This window comes from Hermetia illucens, chromosome 5 (assembly GCF_905115235.1).
Source record: "Hermetia illucens chromosome 5, iHerIll2.2.curated.20191125, whole genome shotgun sequence".
Classification (NCBI taxonomy): Eukaryota; Metazoa; Arthropoda; class Insecta; order Diptera; family Stratiomyidae; genus Hermetia; species Hermetia illucens.
This window is the reverse complement of record NC_051853.1, coordinates 64,866,437-64,883,480: the sequence shown is the minus strand read 5'-3', so window position 1 is coordinate 64,883,480 and position 17,044 is coordinate 64,866,437. Positions and strand designations below refer to the sequence as shown.

Genomic DNA, 17,044 nt, shown 5'->3' with positions numbered 1-17,044 from the left:
TCGAATTGTTCCTCGGTGAACATAACGCGCAAATAATGTCACAGGCCCTCATTTCCTAACTTTGACCAACACTATTCAAACCAAATGCTTGCAGCTTGGTCAGATGCACCGCAATTCTAGTTTCCGGCAAATTCTTTACTATACAACTCTTCCCACCCATTAGCTTCCTTAAATTCTTCGTCTATTATCCAGATCAAACCTTTAATCCGAATGACTTCTACACCATCAGTTCCTTCTGCGCGGATCAACCACGCCCACCTGGCAAATCGTAGACCCTAATTTTAGAGGGCAACTTAAACTACACACATACCCCTTGGTTTGACTCCTATATCAATAACAATAGTTTTCAACTGCACCGCTGGCTAACAACAAGTCCTGCTACACGTATTATTTCATTGCCAAATTTTTGGAAAGGTATACCTTCTCGAACTGAAGCACGACATAAACCAATATTGAAACCAGACTTTTCTGATCCAGTGGCAGTTTGTACCTATACGAAAAGTTTGTTGAGATTTTAACTCTTTATCTTTGTTTTTTTTGTGCTTTGCTTTTTAAAATCGGTTTACTGTCTGTCTGCCCATCTGTCTCTTTTTTCCGGAGGTGGAAATCTTCCAAAGACACAGGTACACATATCCCAGCGTGTCGGATTTTTACCCACTAAAACCACCCCATGCACACTCTTGTCCTTTTCCCCGCGAAACAACCACAATATATTTCGTTGCGGGGTGGACATGGCTTGGCTCTAGCCTTTCCCTTCGCTTATCGATTGCATTCGCAACCGCTCCTTTCTCGCCTCCCATGCGGCTGTTAATCTGCACTGAATCCGCCCTACCATGTCGCTCACTACATTCTAGCTCACCTGGCATGCAAGCATTTTTCCAATTATATTTTCCGGTGCAAGTGTTCCTCCCAATGAATCCTCTAGACTTTTGCGTTCCTCAGTGAATCTCGGACAATAAAAGAAAACATGCTCCGGGTCCTCCGGAATACCGTCGCAGCTGGTACAGTTGGGTGAGCTGTCCAGTTTAAACCTATAGAGATATTTACGGTAACCACCATATCCCGTGAGAAATCTCACGCAGTTTCTCACGGGACATGGTGGTTATAGTTTATTTCACATGCGTTCTCTGCGTCTACACTTTCATGCTGGGATTCAATATATGGGTCCATCGACTCTTTTTCGCCTGTTCCCAATGTTGCTGCCACGTGCTTAACGATTTCTCCCTTTCGGCATTTTTCATTTGCCGATCAGAGGAAGAATCTAGTTCATCATTGGTACGTGCCATTTAATCGGCGAAAATGTCGATCGGCATCATTCCGGCTACTGCATAGGCCGCTTTATCCGAAATGGTCCTATAACCACAGCACACTCTTAGGGCGGTCTTTCTATACACCGTGCTCATTTTTTGAGCATTGCATGCGGTATGCAATGCAATTGACCAAATTGGCGTTGCGTAAAGCAGTATAGAGCTAACTACTCTAGCTATAAGTAGTCTACGAGTGCATCGCGGGCTTCGTGATAAGCACCGATTCTGTTTTAATATTCCGCGAATGCAAAATATGCATCTTTCAGCGGATGGAAATAATTCCGCATCCACGAGGTCTTTTACAACAACAATCTATGTCATCGGCGTAACCCACTATTATGGCCTCGCTAGCAACTGGGACGTTGAGGACATCGTTATACATGATGTTCCACAATAGCAGTCCCAGCACAGAGCCCTGTGGAACACCCGCGGGAACAATGTATTCTTTGGTTCGATTGCCTGTCTCATACCAGAACCTTCTATCTATTAAGTAGCTGTCGGCTAGCGGAGTTAACTAACTGAGTACACCAATCTCCGCCAATAACCTCCTTATAACGTTCCAACTGGCAGAGTTGAACCCATTTGGTACGTAAAGGGTAATCACAGCACAATACTTGCTAGTTCTACCCCTTCGGTGCATCGCATTTTCAGCTAAGCCAGTGACCAGTTTGATGGCGTCGAGCGTTGATCTGGCAGTACGGAAGCCGAATGTGTGTCTGCCTGTCTGTCACACACATTTTTCTCGGGGGCGGTTATAGCGATTGACACATTTGATGGAAAGGTGGGAACTGCGAACGCCCACCCATACAATGAGTTATATCCTTTCAGGTTGAATTTAAAGAGAACGACGGTGTACATTTTTTTTTTACTAAATCGGTTCATGTAGGATATCAAATGAAATGCCTCGATTAGTACTTTCCAAAGCCGGTCTTAGTTTTCACATTTGTTAGAAAGGTGGGGAATGCGGGGGGTCGAAAATGATCATCTCTTCAACGGACCCACTCTCAGAAACTACCCAACCGATATTTGAAATCAACAGGCTGCTTCTAAATGTTACCTCATCATCAACAACGGCGCAACAACCGGTATCCGGTTAGGCCTGCCTTAATAAGGAATTCCAGACATCCTGGTTTTGCGCCGACGTCCACCAATTTGATATCCCTAAAAGCTGTCTGGCGTCCTGACCTACGCCATCACTCTATTTTAGGCAGGGTTTGCCTCGTCTTCTTTTTCTACCATAGATATTGCCCTTATAGACTTTCCGGGCTGGATCATCCTCATCCATACAGATTAAGTGACCCGCCCACCATAACCTATTTTATCTACAACCTGACGGTCATGGTATCGCTAATATATATTTCGTCGTTATGTAGACTACGGAATCGTCCATCCTCATGTAGAGGGCCAAACATTCTTCGGAGGATTCTTCTCTCGAAAGCGGCCAAGAGTTCGCAATTCTTCTTGCTAAGAACCCAAGTCTCCGAGGAATACATGAGGACTGGCAAGATCATTGTCTTGTACAGTAAGAACTTTGACCCTATGGTGAGACGTTTCGAGCGGAAGAGTTTTTGTAAGCTGAAAAAGGCGCTGTTGGCTGACAACAACCGTGCGCGGATTTCATCATCGTAGCTGTTATCGATTGTGATTTTCGACCTTAGATAGGAGAAATTATCAACGCTCTCAAAATTGTATTCTCCTATCTTTATTCTTCCCGTTCGACCAGTGCGGATTGATGTTTTTGGTTGGTTGGTTTTCGGTGCTGACGTTGCCACCATATACTTCATTCATGTGTAGTCCAAGATCTCGCGCCAATCACCGCCTGCTCGATCTGGATGATGGCAGTTTGTACGTCTCAATGGTACCTAAGCACCGAAATACCCTCCTTATAAAGTAAATAATAGTATATTATTATAATTTTTAGTATTTGGCTGGAAAACTCCCCATAAGTTCATCGTAGTAGTAATGTAGGCTATAACATACAGCATGATCTTACCAAGTTTAGTGGAAATCGCACTATTATTAATAAAGCTATAATAAGCCAAAATTGTCCCTTGGTAGACACTGCGTGAGAGACTGGATGGTAAGGAAAAATTAAAGAAGAAAAGTCAAGTCGCAAAAATTCCAAGTTTTTCAGTGGAGCGATCACGAGCAATGAATTCAATTAAACAATTCCAAGAGAAGAAATAAACGCCATAGAAAGTTCGCTGAATGCGAAGAATCTGCACCTGAACAAAAGCCAAGTTCATGCATTAGGGGAAAAATAAGAAGGGAAGAGGTGCTCCCATTTAAGGGTTTGAGTAAAACAAACCTTCATTAAAATCGGTTTACTGTCACACATTTTTTTCGGAAACGGTTATACCGATTAACACCAAATTTGGTGGGAAGTTGAGAACTGTGAATATCCATTTAGTGAAGTGAATTGCATAATTCTATGTGGAATTTATATCTTTTTTCACAGGATATAGTCATATGGAGTATCAATTGAACGGTCTCGGTTAGTAGTTTTCAAAGTTGGTCTAAATTCTGACATTAATTTCACCAGAAGGAGAGCGGCCGCTGAAAGATCACTTTCACCGACCCATTCTCAGAACCTACCTATCCGAAAAATCTGAGAAAAATCACCAAGCTGCCACTATGCTCCTAGACTCCGAAAGTCCCTCCATACCGATATCTATTTAAATAAAATTAATAATAGTATATTACCATATTGCACAAAAGCATTATTCTATCAAGTTTGGTGGAAATTACACCATTAATAAGAGAGTTATAGGAGGTCAAAGTTGTCACTTCAGTGAAACTTCTAAGAGTTTCAATGTTAGCCGCGAAAGTGAATATTTTGACACAATATATGCAATACATTACGGTGGAGGTGCTAATGGGGCAAATGCCGGCTCAAATGTCTTTATATAAGAAACACACAAAACATAGTCATAGATGGTCGAGTAATTCCTTACACAGGTCGCTACTCCCATGCCCAAACAAAGCGGTTTACACCGTTCCTTATCCACTACTGCTCCCATCCTAAACTTTGTCACTTCCCTTTCCTTCCAACTCTCCTCTCCTTCCAACTAGTGTGGCAGCAGAAAAACACCTTCTTTTGGAGATGGGCGTATAAATTGCTCTGTATTTCAATAACGAACCATGCCATCGGATTGGAAAAAATACTACGCATGCTCAATACATTAGTAAATATATGGTGAAAAATTCATATTTGTATCTTTATCCAGTTCTTCACAAAAAAATTCTAAAAAAAGCGAAAAAAAAACAACCTTCACACGGGTAAGTTTTAAATATGATGTCGGCTATTTACAAATAGCATGCCGTTTGAGAAATTAAAAAAAAAATGTTTTAGGAAGGAGTAGTTCATTTTCCCAATACTCAAACTATGGTGACAAAAGACACCCTTCTTTTTAATTTCTTGCTAGGCAGATTTTCTAGATTCTGAAATTGAGTTGAAATGAAGGGTCTTAGAAACCATACGCTCCCAGCGGTAATATTATTAATTTTTATTAAGACATGGCATTTCCACTCAAACCGAACCTTTATCAAAATTATGAAAAGAATGACACAAAATGAATGACGAAGGTTCAAGTGAGAGGAGTGAGTCTTTATAAAAATTACAAAAAGTAAATAAAAAAATATCCATTAATTGAAGAAGCGTTTTCCCTCAAATTAATTTACAAATTTACAGGCACAATTTACGTTTATATAATGTACATAAATATATGAATTTAAAATATTTGATTTGAGCAATTAGGATACGGGTTGCATGCTCTGCTAATAAAACCAATCGCCAAAATAAACCTGGATAAGAATATTTAAGGATATAAAGTGTGTAATGACTACATAAAAGGAATACGCTTCCAATTCAACGAACTCTTAAATAAAAAGTTTAGAGTCCTCATGAAAAAATACCATGTATTGCGAATAGCATAAAATCGAAGGCACTTGAAAAATCTCAAGCGTAAATTGAAATAAAACCCTTAGAAATAAACTTTTCTCTTCAATCCCTCTATGAATACATGTGTGTACCACGCAGTGAACAACAATGGTGTGAAAAGCACATATTTCCTTACAAGCACCGATTCCCGGATACTGTTTCATTGTAGGTGCTCACAACACTGTGGGACACTCTTATATGCACTAGATTATCGCGATAATTAAAACATGTTACATGAGTTAGAACTCACTCGCAGGTCAGAATATCCTGCGGGGTATTATTCCGAGCTTAATGGCTGACAACTTTTGTGTGTACCCACGTTGAGCCCTATTAAAAACAGACGTACTCTTGTTCTGAATGGTTAAGTGTGTGGATGCTGTGGCATATAACCATCAGCTTTATAACGCGAAAAATATTCTAGAAATAATCAAGGGGTGTATATTCCATGGGAAGCTTAAATTACGGAAGAAATTTGTAATTGAAATGACTTCTGTGCGTGGGTAAGAATCGTCCGGAGGACAATAACCCCATCAAATTTCGGATTTTAAAAAGGGAAATACATACATATGCACTTCCTTAAATATTTCATTAGGTTGTCCTTATGCCCATGCAGCAGTTTCTTGCAGAGAAATATATACAAACTTTTACCGGGAGATTTCCTATTTTTTGTGCTTGGAATGATTAAGACCCACAATGGAGTCCATAACATTACCAGCTAAGCTATCTGAACTAAATACTCCAAAATGATGTAGCTCAAAAAAGCCCAATATGATCCCAAACTCAACTCCCGAAAGATAGAAGAAAGTTTAGTATAGCTCCCATAGTAACAAAACATTTAAGGAAAGATAGGGAAACTTAACTTGGAAGCATCCTTTAACCAGCCAAAGTGGTATCGGCTGATAAAAGGCTTATAATACAGTGGAGGTGAAATTAATAGAAGAAACAAACAACAACAAAACGTAAAGGATTTATATTGATACTACTGAACTTCTCAATGCTATCTAGGAAAGGCTTCTTAGAAGTGTAATACCATGGGGGAAAATTTAATTACAACATCAATTATCAGTTGATTGAGATTTGATATCAGCATCAACAACCAAAATCATCATCCAGTTGGAATTAGTAACCAATCTAAGGATAGTATTTTCAATGTTGACCTGGAACAGAACTATTAATTCTTAGCAACAGAGTTTCAATCACTTTCCATGTGCTACCCCCATATAGTAGTACGAAGGACATTAGACCGGAACAACTTAATTTCAGTAAAAGCAGATAAATGGCGAGAATACTTGGAGCAGATTTTAACTGAAGAATTTGTTCATCCTCCACTTCCACAATTATTGCTGACATTAGTGGCAGTTCCACCTATCAGCGCCGAAATCGGGAAAGCCACAGGACATGACGACATCGAATCTGAGCTCTGGAAAACGAAGAGCTGGGACCCAACACTGTGGCTCAGTGAATTCTTCAATCGAGAAATTGAGAAAGGTAGAACACCGTCTAACTGGCAAGAAAGTACCAAAGTTCCAATTTGGAAAGAGAAAGGAAGTCCAGCCGAATGTTCAAATTACCGTCCTTCCCATGCCATGAAGATTTTTGAACGCATTCTTGACGACCGTATTCGCGGAATTGTTCAAATAACCGTAAATCAAGCCTGATTTGTCAAGAACTGCGGAACTGCTAACGTAATACACGCTGCGCGGTTACTTATGGAGAAACACCGTGGAAAGCATCACCCTCTTTACATTGCATTTCTTCTGGAGAGAACGTTTGAATGTGTCTCAGATTCTTCTTCTTTTTCTTCAGCCTTTGTCCCGTTCACAAGCGGGGTCGGCTCGTCGTAATCGGCTTCGCCATTTGGCTCTATCGAATGCCTGATCTGGGTGCAATCTCGAGGCTTTCAAATCCCCATCAAGCGTATCAAGCCACCGTTGCTTAGGTCTGCCTTTTGGTCGTTTACCATCGACTTCGATGTTCAAACCAATCTTTGCAAGTGAATTCTCGCTTGCACGAATTGCGTGACCATACCATCGAAGACGCCTCTCTCGCAACTTTTCCACGATCGGTGCAACCCCATAACGATCGCGGATATCCTCATTTCGGATGTGATCTAAACGTGTGACGCCACTAGTCCAACGTAGCATCTTCGTCTCCATTACCGCGAGATGCCGTTCATTGTCTTTTATGGTCGGCCAACACTCAGAACCATAGAGAGCGACTGAACGGACGACATTGCGGTAAATTTTAGATTTGAGACGTTCGTTGATACGTCGATCACAAAGGACACCAGTTGTGGAACGCCACTTCATCCAGGTTGCGTTAATGCGTGAAGCAATTTCATAACGTAGCTCTCCATTGGCTGATAGCCTTGACCCGAGGTATTTAAATCGCTCAGTTCTGGACAGATCACTGCCGCTGACAGTGATTGTGCCTGTTTCATGGGAATCGGTCGTCAAAAATTCAGTTTTGTTTAAATTCAATCTGCGACCATGTTGCATGAGGCGATCATTCCATTTTTGAACAAGTTGCTCGAGATCATTTTTACTATCAGATGCTAGGAAAACAAACTGAACAAAACCGAATTTTTGACGACCGATCCCAATAAAACAGGCACAATCACTGTCAGCGGGAGTGACCTGCCCAGAACTATCAGCCAACGAAGAACTGTACTATGAAATTGCTCCACATATTAACGCAACCTGGATGAAGCAGCGTTGCAAAACTTGTGTTCGTCTCAAATCTAAAATTTACCGCAATATCGTCCATCCTGTCGCTCTCTATGGTTCTGAGAGTTGACCTGTTACGTTGGACTAGTGGCCTGGCAAGTTTTGATTACGTCCGAAATGAGAATATCCTCGATCGATATAAGACTGCGCCAATCGTGCAAAAACTACGAGAGAGGCGTCTTCGATGGTATGATCACGTAACTCGCGCTAACGAAAATTCACTTGCCAACATTGGTCTGAACATCGAAGTCGATGGTAAACGACCAAAAGGCCGGCCGAAACAACAGTGACTTGATACGGTGAATGGGGATATAAAACCCTCGAGATTGCATCCAGATCATCATCATCATCAACGGCGCAACAACCGGAATCCGGTCTAGGCCTGCCTTAATAAGGAACCCCAGACATCTCGGTTTTGGGCCAAGGTCCACCACTTCGATAGCCCTAAAAGCTGTCTGGCGTCCTGACCTATGCCACCGCTCCATCTTGGGCAGGGTCTGCCTCGTCTTCTTTTTCTACCATAGATATTGCCCTTATAAACCTTCGGGGCTGGATCATCCTCATCCATACGGATTAAGTGACCTGCCTACCGTAACCTATTGAGCCGGATTTTATCCACAACCGGACGGTCATGGTATTTTCGTTATGTAGGCTACGGAATCGTCCATCCTCATGTAGGGGGCCAAAAATTCTTCGCGGGATTCTTCTCTCCCAGGTCTCCGAGGAATACATGAGGACTGGCAAGATCATTGTCTTATACAGTAAGAGCTTTGACCCTATGGTGAGATGTTTCGAGCGGAACAGTTTTTGTAAGCTGAAATAGGCTCTGTTGGCTGCCAACAACCGTGCTCGGATTTCATCGTCGTAGCTGTTATCGGTTGTGATTTTCGACCTTAGATAGGAGAAATTATCAACAGTCTTAAATTTGTAGTCCCCTATGTTTATTCTTCCCGTTTGACCAGTGCAGTTGCCACCATATATTTTGTCTTGCCTTTATTGATCTCTGCTCGATCTGGATGAAGGCAGTTTGAACGTCACGGTTCGTTCTTCTCACGATGTCGATATCGTCAGCATAGGCCAGTAGTTGGGTGGACTTAAAGAGGATCATACCCCTCGCATTTACCTCAGCATCACGGATCACTTTCTCCAGCGCCAGGTTAAAGAGGACGCATGAAACGGCATCCCCTTGTTAAAGACCGTTGTTGATATTAAATGGTTTTAAGAGTGATCCTGTTGCTTTTATCTGGCCTCGCACACTGGTCAGAGTCAGCCTAGTCAGTTTTATTAATTTCGTCGGAATACTGAATGGCTGTGTACAGTTTTACCCTGGCTATGCTATCATAAGCGGCTTTAAAGTCGATAAATAGATGGTGCAACTACATATTTCAACAGTTTTTTCCATCGCTTGCTGCACAGAGAAAATCTGATCTATTGTTGATTTGCCTGGAGTGAAGCCTCTTTAGTATGGGTTAATGATGTTCTGAGCAAGATAGCGGAGAATATCTTATAGATAGTACTCAGCAACGTGATATCTCTATAATTGCTGCACTGCGTGATATCTCCCTTTTTATATCAGACAGATAATGCCTCTTTGCCAGCCGTCAGGCATTAATTCGCTGTCCCACACTTTGAGCACAAGTTGATGAACCACTTGGTGTAATTGGTCGCCTCCATATTTAACCAGTTCGGCTTTGAACTTCAAATTCCTTTGAAAATTCACACCCCGATATAGCACGCACAATGATGCCTCTACTGCATAGAGCATTTCAGATATACTCCCTGTTGATGCCGTAAAAAGCTTTCTAGAAATCAATGAAGACCAGATGAAGCGGTGATCTAAACAGAGCACACAACAATGATCCGCGAGATGTTAATGTGGTCAGTGCAAGAAGTAACGGAAGAACGGAAGCTTGATACGTCCCAGGATCATTTTAGCTATTATCTTTACGATAGCAGAAAGCATGCTAATACTCATTAAATTGCCGCCTTCAAGAATAGTGCCCTTTTTCAGAACCTTAGCGATTATCCATAGCAGGTGAGTTATTGACCTTTTAAGCTTAAAGTTAAGAACATTTTCCACTTATCAAGAGTTCACTTAATATCGCAACATCACTTAACATCATAACACTACTTAAATTCGAAACATCACCGTATCACCACCCAGTGAATAAGTAATGATGATATTACTCTTGTGATAAGTAATGTTTTGTAACGTCCGTGTCGATGTGATATTATGTTACAAAACATCTGCAAACATCACCGAGTCCCGACCCCATGCCGACAACCACTAGCGAATTTGTGAGTGTGATTCTCTGCTCTCTTAGCTACCTTCAGCGTCGAAAAATGATTTCGAGTTTGTATGGATTTTGTAACTATGAAGTATTCTTTGCAATTCCAAGAGAACCAATAGAAAGTACATATACGTTCAACGCTTACTATAGCATAGTATATAGGATCTTTTATTTTTTTCTCTTCCGTTCGTTTTTCTTTCATACCTACTTGGCCTACTGTACATTTTACGCTGTGAATGTGATAAATACAGAGGAAATATCTTATGAAAGGTTCGAGTGATAAAATATACTCTTGTTTTTTAGGTAAAGTAGAAGAATGTGTTTACGCACAGTGTTGGACTTCCACAATGGTAAGCCCTCGGACTACCAATTGAATACCTGCGTTTGACACAGGCCAGTCTCGCCTTAAGGAGCTTGCTAGTCAGGGAATTCCTTTCACGAAGAGAAGGAAGGCAGATAAGGAAGGGAATTGTTAATTCAAACAACCCCCTGCATCCAGTCCCCCGCCGGTCGAATTCTATTTTCTTCGCAACAAGAATCTGAACATAATGCCCAGAACAAGTCCATTTGACCGTACTCTTCTCCATCTTTCTGAAAACTGTGGTTCGTAAAAAGCTCCCTGTATCTGGGTAAAGTTACAGAAGAATCCTACGCCCACTTCCACAAGAGAGGAGATGTGATTGGTGTTGTCCACCACCTCATTGCAATATATGCAGTCAGGGATGCATGTCTCCTAATCTCAGGTACAACTGAAAAACTACATACCTAATTAGAAACTGGATAAAGAAATAATCAATATCACGGTGTTAAGTGGCTAATAAGCCGCGCATTATATCTGCCTCCTTAGTACATCTCGTCGTTCTTCACGAGCTACCACCGCCCTTGCGTCTCTTCCTTTGCAGTTGTAAATCATTTTACTTTCCTTGGCAAGACGGTAATGGAAATCACCCTCGCAACTACCCTGTCAAGTGCTTCAGCCCAACCGTGCGCACCATAGAACAAAACAAACTGTGTTGCATTCATGAAAAGACATATCATGCTCTTATGATAGGACCCTCAACATTTTCCATGAGCCGATTTAAGGCCGAAATTCCAACTGTCACTTTGCCCGGTGCTGCTTTGATTTACTCGAAAAAACTCATCTTCAAATCGAGGGCAATTCAATGTACTTAACTGTTAGGTTTAACAATCCCGCCGATCGAAAAGTCTCTCAGCCTCCTCAGCCCTCAATATCGGCTCACAGAAAAATCACATTGGACATCGAGGGCAACTTGGAAGTAGACAGAATAATAAAGAATTCCAAGAGAGCAGACTGGGGCTCCTACACAAAACAACTGAGTGACAATATGGCTCATCTGCAAAGGAGCGGTGATATCAGGAGCGAAAAAGAGCTGAAAACAGTGGTGAGAAGCCTCTTCAGGGTAGTCATTGACGCATTTGAAGCCAGTTAAGATTAAGACAGTCAAATCATCAAGGAACGTTCCCTGGAGGAACAAGAACCTAGCCAGAATGAGAATGGATGTGAGAAAACTCCTTAATCGAGTGGGACGGAGGCTGGCAAAAGAACACTGGCGGCGTATAGCAACGCCATCAGGGAAGCAAAACGATACAGCTTCAGGGAATGCTGTGAAGATATTGTTAGGTTCTTACTTTACGTAGACTTGCATCAATAGAATGCGTAGCACTAGACAAAAACTCGTTCTATAACTTTAAATAAGCTTTTTTACACTAAATTATACAACCATACTGAACAATGAAGTATAGGACAATTCCTTTAACGGGTCCAAAAAGGCATGCAAACACTGTACTAAAAAACTACTTTGCGCCTTTGACAAGACCTCCTTACTGGCATTAGAGTCATCTGTTAACAATTATGCTAGCTAAATATTCGCCCTACTGTTATATAATTTTGGTTTCCGGTCATTACTACGATTTCCTTTGACGTCACACATAATTTTCCCAAAGTGATTTTTGTTACAAAATAAAACAGGCCGCAGAAGCATCCAGACTAAACACAGCAATAGCCAAATTCAAGGCAATATCTTCTGGCTATGTGAAGAAGAAGGGTCATTTATGGGATATGAGGAGGACAGGATACATCCACTTCTCAGAACCCATTTTCCGGTGCCTACTCCACGGCGGAAGGCAATAGCATTCCGCTTGTCACTCGTACAGAAGGGAGAAAAGGGTGAATTGCAAGCTGGGGTTAGTTTGGCAGTGGGAACATTGAACCCACTGAAATCACCCGGAGTAGATGGCTTTGGATTTTGCCAGCACTACTTCAGGCTTTGAAATCATCTTAGGATCTCTGCTGAGAGTGGCAAACGGCAGCATTGCCTTGAGATATATACCAAGAGTATGGAGACGGGCAAGAGTGGTCTTTATTCCGAAAGTGAGTAAAAAGGAACCTATACACCTCAAATCTTTCAGACCAATCTGCCTAACATCGTTCGTACTTAAAATGGTGGAGAATGTCATGTCATTAGATCTAACATTCTCCACATCCATATAAGCACGCTTACCGAGTAGAATGGTTAACTGAAACTGTCCTGTATTAGCTGATGGGCGCAGTACGGTACACCATAAAAACAGGAAAAAGCACTCTATGGGTTTTTGGACATCGAAGGAGCGTTCGATAGCATATCGCACGAAGAGATACGAGACGCCCTAATCCGCTAGGGAGCAGGAAACACCCAGAATCTTAGAGAGTAGGCAAATAGAAGTACCGACAGGTACAAATTCTATTGTAATGAACACTACTCAAGGTTGTCCACAAGGTGGGGTATTATCACTATTAATGTGGGGCATGGTAGTTGATGAACTCCTAGCAGAGCTAACAAACACTAGAATACAAGTCCACGATTAGACTGATGAAATTGTTTTAATCTTTAGGGGTAAAATACGAGGATTCCCTATGTGACATAAACCAAATTGGACTGCGAATCACTGGTAACTGTGGTGCAAGAAGGAAGGGCTGCGCATAAAACAGACAAGGCCAATATAGTATCATTCATTAGGAAGCGCAACCTTGATCACCTGAAAACCATTAGTTTGCATAGCATGAAAGTGTAACAGAGACCAAATATTTGGGAATCACACTGGACCAAAAACTACTATGGTTGAAAACATAAATCGAAAAGCCACCAGGGCTCTGGTTACTTGCAGGCCCAAAATAGGGAAAGAAATGGCTGAGCACCCCAAAAATACTGCACTGAATTTACACTGCAGTAAGGTCAATGATTATCTATGGGGCGATAATCTGGGCAAACAGAACAACAACAGCCAGAATTTTTACAAACTTCAAAAACTGGCTTGCGTGTGTATCAGTGGAACAATAGGACATGCACAACGGCATCTTTCCTCTTCTCCATCCTCTTTATCTGCACATACAGTTGCAGGCAAGGACGGCGGTTTTCAAAATGTCTGGGAATACAAGTGAAGGGATGAGCTACCGAATTCGAAGGAAAATTTATTGTTTCTAGACGGCGTCCTGAACTGCTGATACCAAGGGATAATATGACAAAAAGATTGAAACCTGTTGTTCTATAAGAAATTTGAAACAGGTTATAGCAACAGGTTAAACTGGGAAAGCGTGGCATTGACATATGATTTAAACCAGCAGCTAGTTACCTGGTACACTGACAAATCCCTTATAGCAGCGGGAGCAGGCACCGGGATCATTGATCCAAGGAAAACGCACCTTGAGCCAATTGGTGACAAACCTGCATATTTAAGGCGGAAATGCCTCCTTCAACCTTGAAAGGAATTATAAGGGGCAGAACATTGCTATTCAAACCGAATCCTAGCAGCTATTAAGGCACTGTGGTCCTAACAGGTTAATTACAAACTGGTGTGGGAGTGGACTGGTCAGGAAAGCAGCGGCGACGCCACTATACGATCTAGAGCTATTCTGTCAAATCGCAAATGAGTTCAGGAGTACGTAGTTGAAAAATGAAGAAGAACCGCAAAGGGAACTGTACTGGGTGAACTTACCAGAAATGGAATAGTCTAGCTTGCTCATCAGGGGACACGAACCCAAACTTTTCAAAGATTTTTTAAACCTCATCACGAAGAACTTCCGGGTCATGGTGGGACATGATAGAGACCGCCGGTATTTACATGGTTTTGGACGTCACAATTCCCCCTTTCGTCCTGACTTTTAAAGTGAATGCAGCTATGAAAACCCAAAGCCCGTTCTTGTGATTTGGTAGTGAGATGGAACAGTTTGAACTCCTCTTAACGAGTAGACACTATGTTATTATTCCGCAAACGCCTGAGTCCCAGGGAGTGTGAAGTGCAGCAAGTGGCATAACCTGTATTTAGGAGGAACTTCGAACGATAGAACCCTTGCGATCAAGTGGCAGAGAAGTGAACCAATAGTTTTGTGTGGCATAGCAGAAGAGAGGCGATTTTGGTAGGATATAGTAACACACTCCATGCTTTCGACCTCTATAAAAAAAGTGACGTCTTTCAACAAACCAATTTTAATAAGGTTTTGTTCCACACAAACCCCAAAAATGCTTATTCCGACGATATTCAATGAGACAGGATTTAAAATTTCTTTATGTTTACACTATGAAGCCTCCAAAGTACAAGATGCGCGAATATTGTGGATAATAAAACGAAGGCAGCTTCTAGCCTTCAGCAATATTATATCCCCCTTGCTCAAAACGAATAAGTAACTTGCATATACTTACTATATATGTATGTGTTACCCGTGGCAAAGCACAGGATTCATTTGCATGAAACTTATTCCAATTTCTAAGACTGTACTTTGAGCGAGCAGTAAATGGAGGGCACACGTCCTTTTTGCATCTTCTGATGACATATCTTTGATATCATGAAATCGAATGAAAATATTTAATCGGCGCCCCATGTGGGAAAAAAGTTGATGTTTATTTTGCTTGATTGTGTCGCTGTCTTGCACATAAATTTCAATTTCTTTATCCATTAAAAAATTCGAGATGCTTGTGTGATTATATGTATATTCATCTTGATACTGCTTGTATACGATAAAAAAAGGTTAAGTTAATGAAGGCACATTACCAAACAAACATGATAACTGGGGACTCTTTTTCAGGGAATAATCACAGGAATATTTCATGTACAGTGTATTATCGCGATATTCAAAGCATCTTATATGAGCTTCGGCTTGCCTAAATATACATTAGGGAGCAGTTTAGAACGTCACGAATGGAACATGGTAGCCACTAATGAAAACAAATAAATGTTGCCCGATGTTACGTGTGTGAACATTGTCGTGGACACCTGCTTTCCGTCATAAAAGAGTGCTTGAGTTTCGTATTTCAGTGAAAAATTGTAGCAAATTAATGTGTCACTGTCCATACACTTCCATACTTATGTGTAATTAAGGCAAGAAAATTAGGACCAGTTAGAAATTCCACATAAATTAAACCTTTTTCCTTGTTGATATGTCCAGGCCCTTTATACATGATAATATAGACTTGTCCTGGAGCAAAATTCATATTTCAAATCATTTATATAGTAACATAAATCGAGGAATGGGTACTGCATTAAATTGACCATATGCCTCCTATGCGGAAAACAAGATACTTCTATGCTTTCCGCTAATCTGCTCTGCATTGTTATTTCACTACTTGCTTTGTGCCATGCAGATTGAAATCCTATAGCAAATAGACTGACTCACACTTTCAGACTGCATTCCCAGTATGTATGTCGCCTAGAATTGATTATTTTAAATGCCTGTATTTAGATTCTCTCTATGAAATAGACTAGACAGCTCCCAATGTTGCAAAATAACTACCTATATATGTATGTATAGGTGCGTGTCGTTCCTCAATTGCTTCTATAGGTAACGATAAGATCCCATTCATGCTTCACACTTTATCAAAACATATTTGTGCTAATGGAACCATGGAAAGTCCCTCTAAACCCCATAATACAGTGAGGCAAAAATATCGATTTAGAACCCCCAATTCTTATGGTCATGACGGTGTACAGGCTACAATATCGCATTATCTCATTATCTTCTTATTTTCTTTCTACTTGGCTTTCGGAACTTACAAAAAATCGAAGCTGACTGCTGTCTGAGGTCACCACTAATTAGTAGTTGATAGCCACTTGCTCCACCAAAAAACTGTTTCAGATATGCTGCACCGTTGAGCAGATCTACCTCACAAATCGCGTAACCTCCTCGTGCTTTCCACCTTCCTGATAGCAATTGTAATTTATACACAATACTCCATGAACTCGTTTTACTGTTCACAGCACTTCGTCACCACACATTGTTACCCCTTAATTAAGTAAAGCGGCTACTTTCAATTACACACAGACCCAATTACGATGGGAATTGGAATAGAATTCGAGGAGGCGATGACACAAACAACGCAACTAATGTCGATATCCTTTATGAATTTGCTCTCGAAACGGGAAAAACGGACAATTTAGTCAGAGAGTTCGTCGTGTTATCCGGCAGGCACATGAAACACTGTGAAATGGTGCCAAAGGGATGTATGATACTCCTCAACAAATGAAAATTCACGGAAGCTTTTCATGAAAGCTCCGGCCTCAGTGTGGAAAACCATGTAATGGTTTTCTTGGCTCCAATGAAGTTTTCCCTCTGAACGCGGAGACAATAACAAAAAGTCCATTGTTTGCGGAATCTTTAGAGAGCCCCGAGCACTTCCAAGATTCAGAGAACACTTTCTGAATAGCCAAGTCAAAAGAAAAACTTTGTTGTTAGGACGAATGAAAACAATGAAAAAAGACTTGTCTCCAGATATCTAAAAATACGATACG

General features: G+C 41.2%; 1 protein-coding gene across 3 annotated transcripts in view; it reads right to left on the bottom strand.

Annotated features, from left to right (window-relative positions):
* The window catches only part of LOC119657701, a 174,194-nt gene extending 157,457 nt beyond the window's left edge, over positions 1-16,737 (bottom strand). For all 3 annotated transcript variants that reach the window (XM_038064740.1, XM_038064741.1, XM_038064742.1), the window contains exon 1: positions 16,310-16,737. The gene's annotated coding sequence lies outside the window, so the exon portion shown is untranslated. The remainder of the gene's footprint in view (positions 1-16,309) is intronic.
* Between the last annotated feature and the right edge of the window lie 307 nt (positions 16,738-17,044).